This window comes from Bos taurus, chromosome 10, assembly GCF_002263795.3.
Source record: "Bos taurus isolate L1 Dominette 01449 registration number 42190680 breed Hereford chromosome 10, ARS-UCD2.0, whole genome shotgun sequence".
In the NCBI taxonomy this organism is placed as follows: domain Eukaryota; kingdom Metazoa; phylum Chordata; class Mammalia; order Artiodactyla; family Bovidae; genus Bos; species Bos taurus.
Genome location: NC_037337.1, coordinates 41,321,410 through 41,344,130, shown reverse-complemented (window position 1 = coordinate 41,344,130; position 22,721 = coordinate 41,321,410).

The following is a 22,721-nucleotide window of genomic DNA, read 5'->3' as shown; positions in this document are numbered from 1 at the left end:
TTTCTTCCACTAAGTGTAATGAAAATTTTCAGGAGTTCACAAATAGACATGAACTGTTTTTTTAAATTCTGGTAATTATTAACATTATTCTCAACCCAAAGCTTTCAGAGAGAGCCCTTTATAATTAATTAATCTGATATCATGTTGGGATATTAACTAGGAACTGAGCAATTGTTGAGCATGTGCAGAATATAGAGTCCCTGCAGATTATATTTTTAAAGATAGAGATTTCTAGTATCTAACTTAGTATCTGGGCCATTATAGAAACATATAGAAACATATAATCCTGGTAACAAACAGATCATCAAGTTTACAAAACATAGCTGGCTCCAATTTTGTATCAGAATATTATACACATGCATAGTTAGATCTATATTTATTCTTATCACAGTGACTACTTACATGTATCTGAGAGTAAATTTACTATGCTTAAATGTTAATTTTATTTAAAATATCTAAATAGAAGGCAATCATACATATATGAAAATAAATAGACATATATACAACATTATCCCATATTTCTTTATAAATCTTTAGGATTATTTTAGAGGTTGAATATTACATCAAATCTCTTCTCCATATTTTATTGAATAGTTTCTAGATATATCATTGCAAAACACTGTAATTGAAGCTCAAAAATAATATACTGAGAAAAGCATTATTAAACCCATAGACCAAGGCAGATGTGATAAAATAATCCTCTCAAACTAACAGTTTATTATTTTAGATTTTTTTCTTCAAAATAAAATAGATTAGGAAGTAAGATCTGACAACTGAAAGATGACCATACAACATATGAAACTTTATTGTTTTTTCCTTTTTGGTACTTTAAAGTTGAGTCTTGCTTAGCATACTGCCCAGTTGGGTGGACCACCAATAAATCATGAAAAATTGTAAAATGTAAATATATGATTTGAAGCTAATAGTAAAGCAGTTGAATGTAAGTGTGCTCATCTATTGCTGCTTTGTTTGGAGGCATTTTTATTGCAGTCTGTAAAATGATGTTGAAGAGAGGGCACTCAGAAATCAGGGCACTCCATCATCATCATTTGATAGATAATCTTATCCAAATTTTAGAAAACAAACTGATTTTTACAGTCTTGGTCAGGAGGCTTAAAGCATATATCCTTTTTCAAAACATATAGGCACAATTGGATAGAAGCACTATCATTGGCTGACATCAGTTCAGTTCAATTCAGTCACTCAGTTGTGTCTGACTTTTTGTGACTTCATGGACTGAAGTATGCCAGGCCTCCTTGTCCATTAACAACTCCTGGAACTTGCTCAGACTCATGTCCATCGAGTCTGTGATGCTGTCCAACCATCTCATCCTCTATCATCCCCTTCTCCTCCTGCCTTCCGTCTTTCCCAGCATCAGGGTCTTTTCCAATGAGTCAGTTCTTCACATCAGGTGGCCAGAGTGTTGGAGTTTCAGCTTCAGCATCAGTCTTTCCAATGAACACCCAGGACTGATCTCCTTTAGGATGGACTGGTTGCATCCAAGGGACTCTCAAGAGTCTTTTCCAACACCACAGTTCAAAAGCATCAATTCTTTGGTGCTCAGCTTTCTTTATAGTCCAACTCTTACATCCATACATGACCACTGGAAAAACCATAGCCTTGACTAGATGGACCTTTGTTGGCAAAGTAATGTCTCTTCTTTTTATATGCTGTCTAGGTTGGTCATAGTTTTTCTTCCAAAGAGCAAGTGTCTTTTAATTTCATGGCTGCAGTCATCATCTGCAGTGACTTTGGAGCCCAAGAAAATGAAGTCTGTCACTGTTTCCATTGTTTCTCCATCTAGTTGCCATGACGTGATGGGACTGGATGACATGATCTTTGTTTTTGAATATTGAGTTTTAAGCCATCTTTTTCACATACCAATCTTGCAATGATCATATGGAGGCCTTTCTGGGACAGACACCTCCCCCTAGCTCCTCTCTGAAGAACTTAGATAATAGTATCTAATGCATTTTCCCTGAGTTTTTCAGATGTTAAAGCCACTACCAAATGGAAGAAATTAACTACTTGATGATCATGATCATGTAGAACTGACCTTCTAGCACCTAAGGATTGTTAATGTTGACTCCTATGACACCGTCTTGTTACCTCACCATCAACCAATCAGGGGACCGTGTAGGAGCTGGTCACATACCCTGTGACACACCTCCCTCACTTTGCCTTTTAAAATGCTTTGCTGAAACCCTTCTAGGAGATCAAAGTTTTAGAGCAAGGGCGAGCCACCTGTTCTCCTTGTATTGCCACTTTTATAATAAACACTGTACTTTCCTTCATCACAACCCAGTGTCAGTAGCTTGGCTTTACCATTTGTGGGCAAGTGGACGGTCCCAAATTTTCTATCTAACATTGTTGGATAGAAAAGCAAAGAATTTTGCAGAACTTAAAGCAGTTTCTATAGACTGATGCTTGGAAACAAGGTCTGGTTCAAATTGCTCCATCTGATGCTTCCATGGGCAACTAAAGGAGCAATTAAATCTGCCAACTTCAAATAAGAGTAACAATGGGGAATTGAAACTGAACTTGAAAGTGAATTAAGGTGCTGATAAGGATACAATATTTCTACCCTTGTCAAGGGGGAAAAAACAGATTTTCAAAGTGATACTCCTTTAAAAATAAAGCAAAAATCAAAAATATCCATGCAAAATTATGCTAAATATAGGAAGCTGTTGTGGTCACATGACATATCACATGAGACTTTGTTATGAATTAAACTGTCAGTGGAATCACCACTGTCTGCCCTATTCCACTCATAGTTAGGCATAGCATGTTTCCAAATTGAGTCTTGGAAATTCTGACCTCTGCCTCCATGCTAGAGAATATCTCTCAATTTTAGAGACATAAACATAACGCATTATTGGGAAATTATATTTCCATTTTATTAAAAATATTTCTCCTTTAGTATTTCTTCATGCACTACACACCTAATTGAATACCCTATTGTAATATGATGGTTGTTGATGGTATGAAACATTTCTTTGAGAAATGGGAAGCACTTGAAATAAAACATGGATCTTAGTTTTAATTTAGTCAAGTGACAAAATATAAAAATGACTTTCTTTTCAAAAAAAATAGAGGACATACTGGTAGGAAAATAATCAATTTTTAATGGCACAAAAAGTTAAACATTTAAGAATAATTTAATAAGAAATATGCAAATCTTATGTGAAACATTTTAGAATATACCTGAAGGACACAAAAGTAGAATTGAACAAAAACAATAACACATTAAAAAGATGACAATTATCTTTAATATATAAAGATATATATAAATATGTATATCTAAAAATTTATATATATATATTTAATACTTTATATATATTATACATATAATATATATGTGTGTATATGCTATATATATATATAAAGATATGTATTTAATATATAAAGTCACTACAATACCAAATAAAATGCAAACAAAATATTCTAGGAAGTGAATTAAAGTATTACAAAAATTCATACAGACATATAACATGTTAGAATAGCCATGAAAGAGTAACATCATCAAGATGGTATCATGGATCATTCGTGACATCTGTCCCCTTCATGAGAAGACTATCCACAGATAAAACATCCCTGTGAAAATGCCAGAAGTGGGCGATGCCCCTGAAGCACCCACCTGGACCACAGAAAAGGACTGCATTAGAAGAGTAAGAGGAGTGGCTTCACTCTGACCATATCTTCTCTCCCCCAGGCCAGTACAGACATGAATCTATAGCTCTTCTCTACATCTAAACTTTATCTAGTAGTGAAGAAGAGCCCAAAGTGAACATCCAGCTCTCCCATCAGTGAGGGAGAATTCTCAGGAGGCCCAATTAGGACCTGCCTAGTGGAGATCATTAAGGGAATCCTTTGGCCTAGACCACTGTTGGACAGGAGCTTATAGCAACCATCACTCAGATCATGGCTGATCACTTTCTTGGACAAAGCAGTGTTCTCAGCTTCAGCACAGATGCCTGATAACAAAGAAGCACATTCTTTGGCCTGCCTCAGCAGGGAAACAAATTCACAACAACCACCACCTCCAACTGCTGAGCATAGCCTCCAGTTTCACCCAGCAGGAAGCAATGCCAGAAAACCCAGGCAGCTGTAGAGCCAATGGTACAGCCTCACTTGGACAGGAAGCCAAGGCAGTAAATCTTCTCAACTGTTGAGCATAGCCTCTGGCCCTGCCTAACCAGAGAGACTGAACAGTGATCCTGGGCAGCCTTGGAGCCCAGCCTATGCCTTGTTCCCATTGTGGAATGCAGAATGCAATCTCATCCACACAGAAAGCATAGCCACACAACCCAGCTGTGGAGTATATCCTGTACCTCAACTGACCAGGAAACACAGACAGTGCCACTGCCCAACCACAGAACAGTCTCCAGTCCCACTCAACTAGAGGATACAGATGGAGGCACTGCCTAACCAGAAAGCCTGGCCAGTGACCTCACCCAACAGCAGTGCACAGGCAGCAACTTACCTGATCATGAAGCCAGCAACTTACCTGATCATGAAGCCAGTAGTCCTGCCCAACTTCAAGGCAAAACCTGGTCTGATCTCAGAGCAAAACCTACATCCCTGAATAGTTACAAACATTAAGAAAAAAGGAAGAATTCAAATACACAAACTAACTTTACCCATCAAAATAGACCATTTCCTAACTCCATACACAAAAATAAACAGAATGGATTAAAGACTTAAATATAAGGTCAGAAACTATAAAGCTCTTAGAGGAAAACATAGGCAGTACACTCTGACATAAACCACAGCAATATCCTCTTTGACCTACCTCCTAGAGTACTGGAAATAAAAACAAAAATAAACAAATGGGACCTAATTAAACTTAAACATTTTAGCACAGCAAAGGACACAGTAAACAAGCTTAAAAGACAACCATCAGAATGGGAAAAAGTAATTGCAAATGAAGCAACTGACAAAGGATTAATCTCTAAAATATATAAGCAGTTCATACAGCTCAATATCAGAAAAACAAACAGTCTAATCAAAAAATGGGCGGAAGATCTAAACAGACATTTCTCCAAAGAAGATACACAGATGGCTGATAAACTCATGAAAAGATGATCAAAATCACTCATTACCAGAGAAATGCAAATCAAAACTACAATGAGGTATCACCTCACACTAAAGCAAAACTAAAAAAAATAAATGCTGGAGAGGATGTGGAGAAAAGGGAATGCTCCCGCACTGTTGGTGGGAATGTAAATTGATACAGCCACTAAGGAGAATAGTGTGAAGATTCCTTGACTCAGAAGAAAAAAACTATCATGAAAAAAGGGAAGGTATAAGTCACCCAATTGTATCCCTGTCTTTGAGAACATATGGACTATGGCCTCTGTCCATGGAATTATCCAGGCAAGAATATCAGAGTGGGTAGCCATTCCTTTCTCTAGGACATCTTCCTGACTCAGGGATTGAAGACAGGTCTCCTGCAATGCAGGCAGATTCTTTACCATTTGAGACACCAGGGAAATCCCACTTCTGGGCAAATACCCTGAGAAAACCACAATTCTAAAAGACACATGTAACCCAGTGTTCATTGCAGCACTGTTTACAGTAATGAGCACCCAGAAGCAACCCAGATGTCCATTGACAGATGAATGGATAGAGAAGATATGGTACATATATACTATGAAATATTACTCAGTGATAAAAGGAATAATTTTGAGTCTGTTCTAATGAGGTAGATGAATCTAGAGCCTATTATACAGAGTGAAGTAAGTTAGAAAGAGAAAAACAAGCATTGCTTATTAATGCATATATATGGAATCTAGAAAAATGGTACTGATGAACCCATTTGCCGGATGGAATGGAGACACAGATGTAGAGAATGGACGTGTGGACACAGTGGGAGAAGGAGAGAGTAGGATGAATTGACAAAGGAGCACTGAAGTATATACTTGCTAATGTGTAAAATAAATAACTAGTGGAAAGACGGGAACACAGGGAGCCCAGGTTGCTGTCTCGTGATGACCTGGAGGGATGGGATGGGAGGCGGGTGGGAGGCTGAAAAGGAGGGGATAGATAGATACATTTATATATATAATTATGACTCATTTGAATTGTTGTACAGCAGAAACCAGTAAATTGTAAAACAATTATCCTCTAATAAAAAATAAATTAAAAAAAATTTTTTTTTAAAACTAAAAATAAACCAAGAATGAACTAAGCCTAAAGTTAGCAGAAGGTAAGAAATAATGACTACAGCAGAAGTAAATAAAATTGAGACTAGAAAAACAATAAAAAGATTAACAAAACTAAAAAATGGTTCTTTGAGAAGATAAAATTGGCATACGTTTAGCTAGTCAGAAAAAAAGCAAACTCGAATAAAACTATAAATAAAAGAGAACACATTATAATTTATACAAACACATTTAAAGGGTCATGAGAGGCTGTCATGAATAATGATATGACAACAAAATGGACAACCTGAAATAAACTGACAAATTTCTAGAAATACATAGCCTACCTAGACTGAATCATGAAGAAACAGAAAATCTGAGCATATCAATAATGAGTAAGGAGACTTAACCAGTAATCTAAACCATCTGAAAAGAAAAGTCCAGGACTAAATGGTCTCACTGGAAAATTCTACGTTTTTAAAGAAGAATTAATGTCAATCTTTCTCAAATTCTTCAAAAATTTGAAGAGAGGGAACACATCTAAACTAACTTTAAGAAGCCAGTGTTACTTTGATACCAAAACCAAATAAGTATATTACAAGAAAAACACAAGTCAATATCTACCATGAATACACACATCAAAATTCTCAACCAAATACTAGTAGTTGAAGTCAATAATACATTAAAAGGATCATATACCATGATCATGAGGGATTTAACCCTAGGATGCAGAGATGGTTCAACAGAGCCAAATCAGTACATCACATTATAGAATGAAAAATAAATCCTATGATCAACTCAATAAATGCAGAAGAAACGTTCCGATAAAATTCAAACATGTTATCATGATAAAAAATATAAAGGCATATAATAAATATGTAACAAACCCAAACAGCTAATATTCTACACTAAGGCAAAAAAGTTAAAAGTTTTACCTCTAATTTTGGAAATAGTACAATGGTTCCCCATCTTAGAATTCCTATTCAACATGATACTGGACGTTCTAACCAGAGTAATCAGGTAAGAGAAAGAAATGGCATCAAATCAGAAAGGAAGAAGTAAAATTGTATCTGTTTGCAGATGATATGATTGTACATATAGAACACATAATATTATATATTATAAAATATATAATATATATATGTATATAAAACTGTAGAAAACTCCACAAAAAAAAAAAACCCTGTTGAAACTAGTAAACAAATTCAGTGAGGTTTCAGAATACAAAGTCAACACATAAAAATCACTTGTATTTCTATGTACTAATAACAGATTATCTGAAAAAATAAGGAGAACAATTCCATTTGCAACAGCAACAGCATCAAACACAATAAAATATCTAGGAATGAATATAACCAAGGAGGTGAAAGTTCTGTATACTAAAACTAGAAGGCAGTGATGAAAGAAACTGAAGAATATACAAACAAATGGAAAGATATCCCATGTTCATGGATCAGAAAAATCAATACTGTTACAATGTTCAAACTACTCAAATCTACCTGTAGATATAATATAATCTCTATCAAGATTTCATTGTCATGTTTCACAGAAATAGGAAAAATAATTCTAAAATTTGCACTGAACAAAAACCTCAAGTAGTATGTATGTTTTTATATTAGTATCCTGTTACTTTGATATTTATTATATTTTGTGGCATAATTTTTTATTGTGGTTAAGACAGTGGTTTTATTTGTTTTTGTATGTATATTTTCTTTTTATTACACTAAAGGTATAGATTAAGTAAAGGTTTACTTATTTAAAAAATTTTTAATTATAGTTGATTTACAATATTGTGTTAGTTTCAGGTGTACAGTAAAAAGTGAATCTATTATACATATACATATATCCACTTATTTTTAGATTGTTTTCTCATACAGGTCATTGGAGAGTATTGAGTAGATTTCCCTGTGATATGCAGCAGATCCTTAAAAGTTACCTATTTTATATATAGTGAAAGTGAAAGTGAAGTCTCTCAGTTGTGTCTGATTCTTTGCGACCTCATGGACTGTAGCCCACCAGCCTCCTCCGTCCATGGGATTCTCCAGGCAAGAATACTAGAGTGGGTTGCCAATTTGACAGAAAGGAAGTCTTTACTGCATGATATTGGGAAAACTGGACAACCATGTGCAAAAGAATGAAATAGGACTCCTATTTTTATCTTACACACAAAAATAACTTTAAATGGAGTAAAGAATTAAATGTAAGACCTGGATATGTAAATCTCCTAGAAAAAAATGAAGGAGTTCCTTGACATTTATCTTGGCAGTGATTTCTTAGCTATGATACCAAATACAGACAACCAAAGCAAAAACAGGCAAGTGGGGCTATATCAAATTAAATAGCTTCTGCACAGCAAAAGAAACAATTCATAAAATGGAAAGGTAACCTATGGAATGGAAAAAAGTATTTACAATTTACAGAAGAGGTTAATATCCAAAATACACAGGCCCTCATATTGCTTTAGAGCAAGAAAAAAAAACCTGATAAAAAAAATGGACAGAGAAACTGAACAGTTTTTCCCAAAGAACACATACAAATAACCAAAAAATACTTAAAAACGTGCCCAACATCACTTATCAGTGAAACACAAACTAAAACCTCAATGAGATATCAGCTCACCTGTTAGAATGACTATCATCAAAAAGACAAGGAATAACATATTGGTGAGGATGTGGAGAAAATGGAATCCATATTGGTGGGAATGTAAATTGGTGCAGTCACTGTGGAAAACAGTATGAAGATTCCTCAAAAAATTAAAAGTAAAACTACTGTATGATCCAGCAAGTCCACTTCTGGATAAATATATGAAGGAAATAAACACAAAATATCTAAGAGATTTGTGTACTCCCATGAGTACTGCAGCAAAATTCACAATAGCCAAAATATGAAATAATCATGTGTCCATCTTTAGATGAATCACTTTAAAGAAGATATGGTGTATACATACATATACATATATATACACACAATGGAATATTATTCCACCATAAAAGAAAAGGAAATCTTGCCATTTGCAACAATATGGATGAAACTTGAGGTCATTATGCTGATTGAAATAAGTCAGACAAGAAAGCCAAATATTATTTGATCTCATGTATATGTGGAATCTGAAAAAAAGAAATTCATAAATACATAGAATAGATGGATAGTTGCCAGGAGTACGGTAGGGATAAGGGTAGGGAAATAAGTCAGTGTAGCCAAAAATTTCAAACCAAACTTCTAGTTATAAATGAGTATTTCTGGTGATCTAACATATGCCATGCTGACTACAGTTAACAATACTGTATTGAATACTTGAAAGTTGTGGAGAGACTAGATCTTAAAAGTTCTCAGCGCACACACAAAAAGATATTATAACTACATAAGATGATGGATATGTTAACTAACTTTTTTACCTTATTGTTATAATCTTTTCACAATATGTATGTGTATATCAGATTATCACCTTGTACACCTTAAATTTACACAATGTTGTGTGTCAATTATGAGTCAATAAAGCTGGGGAAAAATATAACCTAACCTCTTGACTTAAATAAAATAAAAGTAACACTAAAAACCATAAAAAGAAAGAATATTTAAGAATATTTGAGAAAAAAATCTCTGAGTGGGGCTATCTTGCCCTACATTAAAACATACTATACTTTCTCTAAAATTAAAGTCATGAGGTGCCAACTCACAAAGAAACATATCTTTTGAAATAGAATTCTAGAAATGAAACTCCAAACATGCATATATATAGTTTATGATAAAGGAAGTATCTTAAACCACCTGAGTAAAGATGGACTTTTTACTGAATAATGCTGAAAAAACTGTGTTAGCCATATAGATAAAATTTGACCCATATCTCACATCATACATAGAATAAACTTTAAATGAATAAGGGATCTTATTCAAAAATAAAGGAAAAATAAAACCATACAAGTGATGGAAGAAACCTGAGTGAATTACTCTTTAACCTTGGCATAACCTTTCTAACTCTGACTCAAAAAATCCAGCTTCAGTAAAAGTGATAAATTTGATAATATTATACAATGCCTGGTGAAAATAAACAAAGTCAAAAGACAATTGACAAACTAATATATCATCTCCACAGCCTACACCACAGAAAAACAGCTAATAACTTTACTTATAGAGAACACTTAAAAGCTGAAGGACAAGTACCAGAAAAGCATATTGAGTTATAAATTGAATATAGGAGTTGTAAAGTGAGAACTGGTTGGTATATAAAACTATGAGATGAAGTGAGATCACCTTGGGAAAGGGTGTAGGTAGAGGGGACCTAGAATGACTGAGCCCTGAATTAGTCAAGTGTAAATATGGTGGGAAAAAGCAGAGGAACCAGAACTGGAATTGAGAAAAACCAGGTAGCCAGTGAATAAATAAGGTACATCTCATGTTCTGACTCCATCTTAGTATCAAGAAATTGCTCAGAAGTGAGTCCTATTAGTTATAAGGACCTAAGAGGCTACAATATAATGAAACAATCTATTGAGAAATTTATTGTTCAAGCTAGGTAGCTCATTCTTATTTTGTATCATTTAAACAAACCTCTATTATCATTTTTGGGTTGAATTAATGAGTTCAAATTTTACTTAAAGTAAATTAATTGTATTTGTCTAAATGACAGTGTCTACAATGAGAAGCACAGACTCTCCACTGTTTTCTACACACATTATTTTCCATAAATAATTAAGTGCCTCTGGAACTATTTAGGAAATTGATATCCTTCCTCTTCTATAGAGAAACCTGAAAATTCATCTTTTCAAAGTATGAAACCTTTTTCCAGGGGATAACAAATCCCAAAAGAACAAAACTTTCTAAATAAAATATTTCAATTGAGAAAAAGACATTTTCTAAAACCACTCAAAGCAGATATTAAGGGGAAAATATAAATGCCCTGAACAGTGTTTCATCTCTGTTGCCTTCATGGCCCAAGTTTAGACGCGGTGAAAATAAATAGAACCTGCTGTGTTTGACATACTATTTAGAGTAGCTATGGAAAGCAGGAGAATGTTTACTGTATTTAATCATTAGCTTGAAGTGATTGATCAGCAGTACTACTGGAGTGCTAGTCATTTAAATATAAAAGCACTCTGAAGTTTCTAATTTTAGAAAGAAATAATTGAGTAAACAGCCAAGTTAATCATCATGAATGCCTTAGTGTCAAGACAGGCAATTCGTAATTTTGAAAAACAGTAGTATGAAGTGAAAAGAAATCTCATCAAGTTGATGTGATTTGTTTCCTAAAATGTTTTTTAAGTGGAAACTAAACTCGAGTCACTTTGACATAGACTGAGGATAACAAATAAAAGAGAGAGAGCAGACTTACTTCCAAATTTAAAGACACCTGTTATTTGTACATGTCCTTAGAAGGCAATTCATCACTTCAGAAATATCTTTATATATATCATTGAGATTTATAATAACCAAACTACACAGTATACTTAAAAGTTGAAATATCGTTATACCCAATGTTTTCTTGTTCTGTTTAAATTGCAAGGTAAAAATCAGAAAAAATATATATTCCATCTAATGGCCAAAGAATTTAAAAGCCTGGGAGAATCAAAAATGAAATTTTCAGTCATAGAAGACTATGAAAGTTGTGAGTGAAATTAGTTACTTTCTTCCCTTGAGAACTTCTGAATTTTCAAGAGTGAAGATTCAGAGTTTCTCTAAACTTTGAGAAATTTTAAAAAATATTTCAAAATAAGTAGTATTCTCAATACTTTAGAAGTCCTATTTCTATTTTTTGTGTCATTTCCCTTCATTTTAGGGCCTGTCTTACTTTCATTTTCTACCTATTAATGTCTAGAAATAAAGGAAACTGTTAAATTCACTGGTTTTAAGGATCTTATATGAATATTCCTGACAGTAAATGCTTTATAAAAGAGGACCTTGAATAAAGAATACTTACCCTAAATATTAATAAATATAACACTTCAAAACCGAATTAGAAAAAAATTTAACTACATTCAGTTCAGTTCAGTCGCTCAGTCACGTCCAACTCTTTGCAACCCCATGAATCACAGCATGCCAGGCCTCCCTGTCCACCACCAACTCCTGGAGTTCACTCAAACTCATGTCCATCGAGTCGGTGATGCCATCCAGCCATCTCATCCTCTGTCGTCCCCTTCTCCTCCTGCCCCCAATCCCTCCCAGCATCAGGGTCTTTTCCAATGAGTCAACTCTTCGCATGAGGTGGCCAAAGTATTGGAGTTTCAGCTTCAGCATCAGTCCTTCCAGTGAACACTCAGGCCTGATCACCTTTAGAATGGACTGGTTGGATCTCCTTGAAGTCCAAAGGACTCTCAAGAGTCTTCTCCAACACCACAGTTCAAAAGCTTCAATTCTTTGACGCTTAGCTTTCTTCACAGTCCAACTCTCACATCCATACATGACCACTGGAAAAACCATAGCCTTAACTAGATGGACCTTTGTTGTCAAAGTAATATCTCTGCTTTTGAATAGGCTATCTAGGTTGGTCATAACTTTACTTCCAAGGAGTAAGCGTCTTTTAATTTCATGGCTGCAGTCACCATCTGCAGTGATTTTGGAGCCCCAAAAAATAAAGTCTGACACTGTTTCCACTGTTTCTCCATCTATTTGCCATGAAGTGATGGGACCAGATGCCATGATTTTAGTTTTCTGAATGTTGAGCTTTAAGCCAACCTTTTCACTCTCCTCTTTCACTTTCATCAAAAGGCTTTTTAGTTCCTCTTCCCTTTCTGCCATAAGGTTGGTGTCATCTGCATATCTGAGGTTATTGATATTTCTCCCAGCAATCTTGATTCCAGCTGGTACTTCTTCCAGCCCAGCGTTTCTCATGATGTACTCTGCATATAAGTTAAATAAGTGACTGAACTGAACTGAACTGAAACCAAAAACCAGGTTATAATTTTGGGAGGAATTTACATATAATGAGACTAGTTTTATATATATAGTCTTGAAACAGGAATGAAGTAGTCTGCACGTGCACGAGTCAGGAGCTCACATGAAAGCCACCTGGGGGCTGCTCATGGGGGGCCCAAGTCCTTCTGATCAAGGCCTAGCCCGTGGATGGTGTGAGGCCCCTAGCGGCCCCCAGCATGATGGTCCTGGGTCTTCCCAGAGTCTGTTGCTTGGGAGTGCAGCCCAAAGCTGATGGTAAACTCCATCTAAAGCTAAATACTGGCAGGAGACCAATAGTCAAAAAGTACCACAGGGAAAGTTGAAAAGTCTTATATAGATTACTCATTTTTATGAAATACCAGAGTAGAGAGCCTGGAGCATATTGAAATGGCATAGCTTGGAATAACACAGTGCAGGATTTCCCAAAATGTCTTAAAACATGGATAATCTTAAGATTATACATAAAAATGGATTTAATAATAGACAATTCACTTACAGTAAATTATCCCTAAAAACTTGAACAGTGTTCTATGAATTTTATTGAATTAACCTAAATTATACTTGACAAATATTTTAAAAATTCATGTGAACTATATTAATTTTTTCTGACAACAACATCTTGTGCAAATAAGCATTTAAAGTTTCTTTTTTACAGGTCTGTGATGGTCAAGCCCCCTCACACTCCAATCACAATTCAGATCAGATCAGTCGCTAGTTGTCACCTGCAATTCCATAATTTTATGGCTCAGCTACTACAACACTTAGAAAAAACACATATACAAGGTACGGTCATAAACAGATTGTAAATAAATTACTCATGGAAAAGCAGATTGTTGACATTTTAAAAATATTGAAAGATAGAACTAATATACATAATCCTTATAAGGATATTATTTACCTAATGTGCATTTTAAAACACTTTAGAACTCTAAGAAGGAGAGATATATTAGGAGGCTGGAATTAACATGCACACACTATTATATGTAAGATGAATAACTAACAGGACCTACTGTACAGCATAGGAAACTACACTCAGTATTTTGTAATAACCTATAGGGGAAAATAATTAATATATATATATATATATATATATGTAAGCAATCTCAAAAACTACAGAATGATCGCTGTTTGTTTCCAAGGCAAACCATTCAATATCATGGTAATCCAAGTCTATGCCCCGACCACTAATGCTGAAGAAGAAAAGTTGAGTGGTTCTATGAAGACCGATAAGACCTTTTAGAACTGACACCCCCCTAAAATTTCCTTTTCATTTTAGGAGACTGGAATGCAAAATAAGGAAGTCAAGAAACACCTGGAGTAACAGGCAAATTTGGCCTTGGAGTACACAATGAAGCAGGGCAAAGGCTAATAGAGTTTTGCCAAGAGAACGCACTGGTCATAGCAAACACCCTCTTCCAACAAAACAAGAAAAGATTCTACACATGGACATCACCAGATGGCCAACAACAAAATCAGATTGATTATATTCTTTGAAGCCAAAAATGGAGAAGCTGTATACAGTCAGCAAAGACAAGACTGGGAGCTGACTGTTGCTCGGATCATGAATTCCTTATTGCCAAATTCAGACTTAAATTGAAGAAAGTAGGGAAAACAACTAAACCATTCAGGTATGACCTAAGTAATATCCCTTACAATTATACAGTGGAAGTGAGAAATAGATTTAAGGGACTAGATCTAATAGAATGCTTGATGAACTATGGATGGAAGGTTGTGACATTGTCCAGGAGACAGGAATCAAGACCATGTCCAAGAAAAAGAAATGCATTAAAAAAAATGGCTGTCTGAGGAGGCCTTACAAATAGCTGTGAAAAGAAGAGAAGTGAAAAGCAAAGGAGAAAAGGAAAGATATACCCATTTGAATGCAGAGTTCCAAAGAATAGCAAGGAGAGATAAAGTCTTCGTCAGTGGTCAGTGCAAAGAAATAGAGGAAAACAATAGAATGGGAAAGACTAGAGATCTCTTTAAGAAAATTAGAGATACCAAGGGAACATTTCATGCAAAGATGGGCTCAATAAAGGACAGAAATGGTATGGACCCAACAGAAGCAGAAGATATTTAGAAGAGGTGCAAGAATACACAGAACTGTACAAAAAAGATCTTCACAATCTGATAATCACTATGCTGTGATCACTCACCTAGAGTCAGACATCCTGGAATGTGAAGTCAAGTGGGCCTTAGGAAGCATCACTACAAAGCTAGTGAAGGTGATGGAATTCCAGTTGAGGTATTTCAAATCATAAAAAGATGATGCTGTGAAAGTCCTGCACTCAACATCCCAGCAAATCTGGAAAACTCAGCAGTGGCCACAGGACTGGAAAAGGTCAGTTTTCATTCCAATCCCAAAGAAAGGCAATGTCAAAGAATGCTCAAACTACCAGACAATTGTACCCATCTCACACACTAGCGAAGTAGTGCTCAAAATTCTCCAACCCAGGATTCAGCAATATATGAACTATGAACTTCCAGATGTTCAAGCTGGTTTTAAAAAAGGCAGAGGAACCAGAGATCAAACTGCCAACAACTGTTGGATCATCAAAAAAGAAAGAGAGTTCCAGAAAAACATCTATTTCTGCTTTATTGACTTTGACTGTATGGATCACAATAAACTGTGGAAAATTCTGAAAGAGATTGGAATACAAGACCACCTGACCTGCCTCCTGAGAAATCTGTATGCAAGTCAGGAATCAATAGTTAGAACTGGACATGGAACAACAGACTGGTTCCAAATAGGGAAGGGAGTACGTTAAGGTTGTATATTGTCACCCTGCTTATTTAACTTCTACGCAGAGTACATCAGGAGAAACACTGGGCAGGATGAGGCAAAAGCTGGAATCAAGATTGTCGGGAGAAATATCAATAACCTCAGATATACAGATGACACCAACCTTATGGCAGAAAGTGAAGAACTAAAGAATCTTTTGATGAAAGTGAAAAAGGAGAGTGAAAAAGTTGGCTTAAAGCTCAACATTCAGAAAACTAAGATCATGGCATCTGGTCCCATCACTTCATGGCAAATAGATGGGGAAACAGTGGAAACAGTGGCTGACTATTTTCTTGGGCTCCAAATCACTGCAGATGGTGATTGTAGCCATGAAATTAAAAGACGCTTGCTCCTTGTCAGGAAACTTATGACCAACCTAGGCAGCATATTAAAAAGCAGAGACATTACTTTGCCAACACAGGTCCATCTAGTCAAAGCTATAGTTTTTCCAGTACTCTTGTTTGGATGTGAGAATTGGGCTATAAAGAAAGGTGAGCACCAGAGAATTGATGCTTTTGAACTGGAGAAGACTACAGTTGAAAACTGGAAGACTCCAGCTGGAGAAGACTCTTGAGATTCCCTTGGATTGCAAGGAGATCCAACCAGTCCATCCTAAAGGAAATCAGTCCTGAGTGTTCATTGGAAGGACTGATGTTGAAGCTGAAACCCCAATACTTTGGCCACCTGATTTGAAGAACAACTCATTGGAAAAGACCCTGATGTTGGGAAAGATTGAAGGCAGGAGGAGAAAGGGATAACAGAGGATGAGATGATTAGATGGCATCACCAACTCCATGCACATGAGTTTGAATAAACTCCAGGAGTTGGTGATGGACAGGGAAGTCTGGCAGGCTATGGTCCATGGGGTTGCAAAGAGTTAGACATGACTGAGATACTGAACTGAACTGATATATATTCTGAGTCATGGTGCTGTATGTGTGAAACTAATATGACATTATAATCAATTACACTTCAATAAATGAAATAAATTAAAAACTATTTTAGAACTTGAAATCATCTTTTCATGCTAACTATGGTAGTTAGGTTGTCATGGAGATAATTTTACTTATATTTATAGGACAACTGATTTCTAAAATCCTACTTGGGAAGCCTGGAATACACTTTAAACCCTGTGGAAGAATACCTAAGTATCTATTTTGGTTGCTGTGGAAAAAGTAAATTGATGTATATATGTCTGTGTGTGTATACATACATATATATATATATATATATATATATACACACACACACACATACATATATATATGATGCATACATAAAATATATATATTTTTGTGCTGGTAATTTATTTCCTTAACATTTGTATAAAAAGAGGTAAGCTTCCATTCACTCCTTGGAGTTTTATACAGTACATGTCTGTGAGGTGGTCATAAGAGGTTACCTGTTTATACCACATTCTACCTGTATTCCCAAGTGTTCTTATCATCCCTTGTTCCTGAAACTGGAGAAGTTTAAGTATTTTGGTCAAGTGTATACTGATTAATGTCTGTGTTGAATATGCCATGAGAGATGAAAGCCTCTGACACTATAGATTTAAATCTAGTTTATCAAATGTATGTGTTCACAAAATCTTTGTATTGGTGCATTTTAATTTGATAAGAATGTACAGTCTATTGAAGTTAAGACAGAGTTCATTGTCCATAGAGTTTCCACTTGGCCTTTGTCCTGGGTTTTCTAGCAAGGGTTCTCATTAATATCAATTTTCCTGACAGCTTTCATGATGTGGACACATTAATACTAGGAACTGGACTGTGATCACTGACATAAACTACTGAACTGCTGTCAGAGAGCAGTGACTTTAGATCATTTACAGAGGATTTAATGTAGTGAAGAAAATTAACCTCATCAAGAATTTAGCTTGTGTTTGAAGTAAGGAATATATTTATTACTTTCTAGTAAAAATGGTTTGAGAGAGGACATGCTTTCATGGTTCTAATTAATACTGAGCTTCAAAACATGGGATCTCCCCCATAATTTCTACTGATATGTATGTAACTCCAATAAAATCATTTTCTTGATTTTTCCTTTCATACATGAACAGCAGCAACGTACATTATGACTTCAAAACAATGTGATTTATTGTCAATAAGACATCTCCCCAGGAGTATGAGATTCAATGTGCATTTTCTTTTGAAGACTTAAACAGTGAAAAATCATGGTATTCTGAAATTAAAAAAAAAAAAAAAAAGGTATTTCTAAATAGTCTAACCCCCTTAATTGATCACTGCCTTGTGGTAAAGGGGCTTGCTTAGCTCAATGAAGCTATGAGCTAAGCCATGCAGGCCCACCCAAGACAGATGGGTCATAGTGAAGAGTTCTGAAAAAAAATGTGGTCTAATGAAGGAGGAAATGGCCACTCACTCCAGTATTGTTGCCTGGAGAACTCCATGGACAGCATGGAAAGGCAAAAAGATATGACACTGAAATATGAGCCCCACCAGGCTGGAATGTGTCCAGCATGCTACTGGGGAAGATTGGAACACAATTACTAAAAGCTCTAGGAAGAATAAAGCAGCTGGGCCAAAGCAGAAATGGCACTGAGTTGTGACAGTGTCTGCTGGTGAAAGTAAAGTCTGACACCGTAAAGAACAATATTGCATAAGAACCTGAAATGTTAGGGCCATAAACCAAGGCAAATTGGACATGGTCAAGCAGGAAGGAGATGGTAAGACTGATTATTGACATTTTAGGAATCAGAGAACTAAAATGGACAAAAATGGGAGAATTTATTTCAGAAGACCATTTAATCAAATATTGTGGGCAAGAATCCCTTAGAAGAAATGGGATAGCCCTTATAGGCAACAAAAGAGTCTGAAATGCAGTACCTGGGTACAGCCTCAGAAACAATCCACTGATTTTAGTTTATTTACAAGGTAAACCATTCACCATCACAATAATGCAAGTCTATGTCCCAACCACTGATGTTGAAGAAGCTGAAAGTTGACTGCTTCTGTGAAGACCTATAACATATTCTAGAACTGGCACCAAAAAAATGGTCTTTTTTATCATAAGGGATAGGAATATAAAATTAGGAAATCAAAAGATACCCAGAATAATAGGCAAGCCTGGCCTTGGAGTACAGAATGGACCAGGGCATTGGCTAACAGTGTCTTCTCAGGAGAACACATTACTCATAGCAAAAACCCTTTTCCAAAAACCCAAGAAACAACTTTACACATGGACATCACCAGATGGTCAATACCAAAATCAGAAGTAAAAGTAATTTCAATCTGATTAAGTTTAAAGACTTTTGACAGAATGCAATAATTATTGTAATTCTAATAAGTCAAAAATATACTCCCATGCATTCCTTAAACATATTATTTTTGTATTAAGCAACGAAATACAAAACAAAAACAAAATTCCTTGTTACATTTGATAGATGTCATCACTTTCTTTCCATGGAAAGAATAAGTTATGATTTATTTGACTGAGACTAACGCCATACCAGGTATATCTTCAGAATTCATTGTTTTCCCTGATTCATTCATAAAACACAGGATTCCTAGTGGGGCATGGAAAATAACAGTTGCAGCTTCCTTTCCTTATTACCATATTTGTAAATGTCTACTTAGTTATGATTTCTAAGAAAGGAAATAACTGTACATAGTTTAACTAAATAGAAAAAATTTTTTTTGAAAAACCTCAATATTAAAACTTATAAGAACTATTCTGAAAATCAGCCTCTATTTACTGAATGAGGAAAAGGTCAAATCAGTAGCTCTTTTAATGTATTTTTTTATTTTTTTGGTCACATTAAAACTAATTATTAAGATGCTGAATAAATATATTTTATAAAACAAAAAGATATTTCATATTTCAATGATCATTACATGATATACGGTTGTGACTGTATATATACATTAATATATGAATAATAGCAATAATGATGATAATATGGTACCTGCATTTTTTTATTATTTGCAAATATGGGGAAATAATAGGGCAAAAACATTGGTCTTTTTTAAGATGGTTCTTTAGCATTTTCTGAGTTGCTGAATCTGGACTGTGGAAAATGGACCAATTATCACTCAGCTTAGAGTCACAAAAATGTATGTTAAATTGTCAACTTATAATAGCGAAAGAAATTAGGACATGTTTAATTTGATGACTGTTGTCATTTTCTGATTGAGCACCCAGTGAAAGGATTTAACAAATTTTCTCAGTCCGAGGGGTATCAACATCTTTCAATCTGTCTTTAACAGGGAGACCCACATACACTCAGGCCAGCACACACTCTACAATTTTGTACATGAAGAAATAGTGAAAATGAGCACCAAAAACGCAAACAGAAAATGAATATTGACTACTCCTTTCCCCATGCTGCTGTTCCTCTGTCGGTAAGAACTATCATATAATTACGGGTGTATGTGTGTTTACTCAGTTGCATTCAACTCTGCAATCCCATGGACTGTAGCCCACCAGGCTCCTGTGTCTATGGGATTTCTCAGGCAAGAATTCAGGAGTGGATTGCCATTTCCTACTCCTGGGGATTCTGATCCATGGATTGAACCCACATCTCTAATAGCTCCTGCATTGGCAGGATTCTTTACTACTGGGTGACATGGGAAGCCATAATCACAGGTAGCGATAATCATGGGTAGTGAGACAAAACTGTCAGGGCTGAGTGGTAGAGCCACAAAGAGCAACATAAATGGACAGCTGCACCCTTGTGGTAGAGAAAATGTTTTTATGTCCTTCCTGCTTTCTAAAGGTTGTTGCCCAAGGCATGATTGCCCTGGTGTTATTTTATGTATCAAGTTTAAAACTGCATGTGTAGGAGTGTGTCCTGTAAGTAGGAACAAGAACCACCCTTGCATGGAGAAGACTTGAATGGGATTGGTGAGGCTTGCTTCTCATTTGAGTTCCTCTGGGTCAAAAGTACAAGGTTGTCTTTTGACAGGTGACAAGCAGATAAGAATGCAAAAGAGAAACAGAGTTTTCTTTCCCTTTCTACCTATGAAGATCTTCTATAGTATCCTGAGCTTGTGATGAGATTCAATTAAAACATATATGAGTAAAAGATTTGAGAATTGATTTAGTGATAAAACAAATAAAAATCACCATGTTAAAAATAATTTGGAAATATAGTATGTTTAAACACACACCCTAAAATAAAATATATTTTATATTTTATACATAATTTGAAATTATTTGGAGCAAAATAACTTGGCAGAACTTACTTCCTATCTATCTAATCTCTAAGCTGCCCAAACTACAGATCACAGTAAATACCCTTTGGTCATGAAGAAATGTAGCTCTCCTGGAATTTGTTCACTATTTCACACCAGTTAGATCGGAAGGCTGGCATTGTAAGACCACTGTACAGATCCAGAGAAATCAACATGGGGCACATTGAACCAAGTTTCCCTTTCTAAAATTTTCCCATTGCAATCAAAATAAAATCAGCCCAGAAGGTCTTACACGGTCTTGTTCTCTCTCCTATCTCAAGTGTCCCTGGCTCTCTAATCTTTACACTTTCCTACTTAGGTTCTCTCTTGCTTTCCCTGCTCCAACCAATGACTTATTCTTTCTTCATAACGGCTATGACCATTCACTCCATCTGGAATGTTCTTCAGATAAAGGCATGGTTACCACTCTGTCATTTACTTCCTAGCTTCAATAGCACTTCCCCCAGGAAGGCTTCCTGAAAGCTTTAACTAAAATCTCTCCAAATCTGACCACTCACTAACTATAAACTTGCTTGATTTCCTAAGTTGCACTGGTCCCTGTTGGAGATATTTTTTCTGACATGTTTGTTTATTGTCTTATTTCAGCTCCACATGTGAGTTCCATGAGGCAAAGACTTTACTTACTACACAGGTGTCATAGAGTGAGCTCCCAGTTAATGATGAGGCAGATATCGAGCCATGTACATATCTGATACCTGCTAGAACAATTAGGTCCTAATACAAATTTCTTATTTTTATATTAATATAAAGAAAGTTATAGAAATAAAATTGTTAAATACAGCAGAATAATGGAATGATTTCATAAAGCTATGGCAAATATGTAATTTTTCCATAAATCTTTTCAAACAAGATATGATAATTTGACATACTTCAACCTGGTCTACAAATTGTCCCCTACTAGTTTAACTCAACTCAATGCTTCAGCAATTACAAATTTACTTTCACATATTTTATAAGTATTTTGAAAAAAGTTTTATTTTGTTTTCCTCCAATTCCAAAAAGAAATCAGCAAAGCACCATTTATTGAATTAAAGATGTCTTCATAAAACAAATGACTGATCTAATGGTTTTGTTTTTTAAAGCCCAAAACAATAGGGCGATATTATGCACATATATATTCAATTGGATAAAAGCAATCAGCATTGCCAGATGCAGTTTAAACATTTTCTTGATTTATTTCCACGTCAGACTGTTTATCTATGTCTGTTCTAGGCTCAGTGAAATGGTATGAACAATAAATTAATTCAAGTGTCTTTAAAACCTTGTCCTCTTTCACTCCATTTAATTGCAATAGATCCCTTCCCTTTCTCTACAACTCCAGTCTGCTCCCAACATACACCCCGTTCCTTGAATATAATCCAGCCTCCTCAGTGACTTCAGTGACGCAGAGCTGATCATATCTTTCCCTTTAGTAATATAAATCAACTGTCTCTGTCATTCCAAGGACAAATTTGTTATTGTGGTTCAAAATCTCTTTAGGACTTGAACCTCTCTCCCTCACATGTCCTACTTCAAGCCATATCATTCTAATGATACCTCTCTCCCTTGTCCCTATATACATGCACATATTATTTATTCTGCCTGAAACATCCTATCAATTTTCACCTCTCCTAGACTTGTGTGACTAATTCCTCATCACCATTCAAGTCTCAATTCTCTTACCTATTTTTTTTTTTTGAGCAGTCTTCTCTGAGC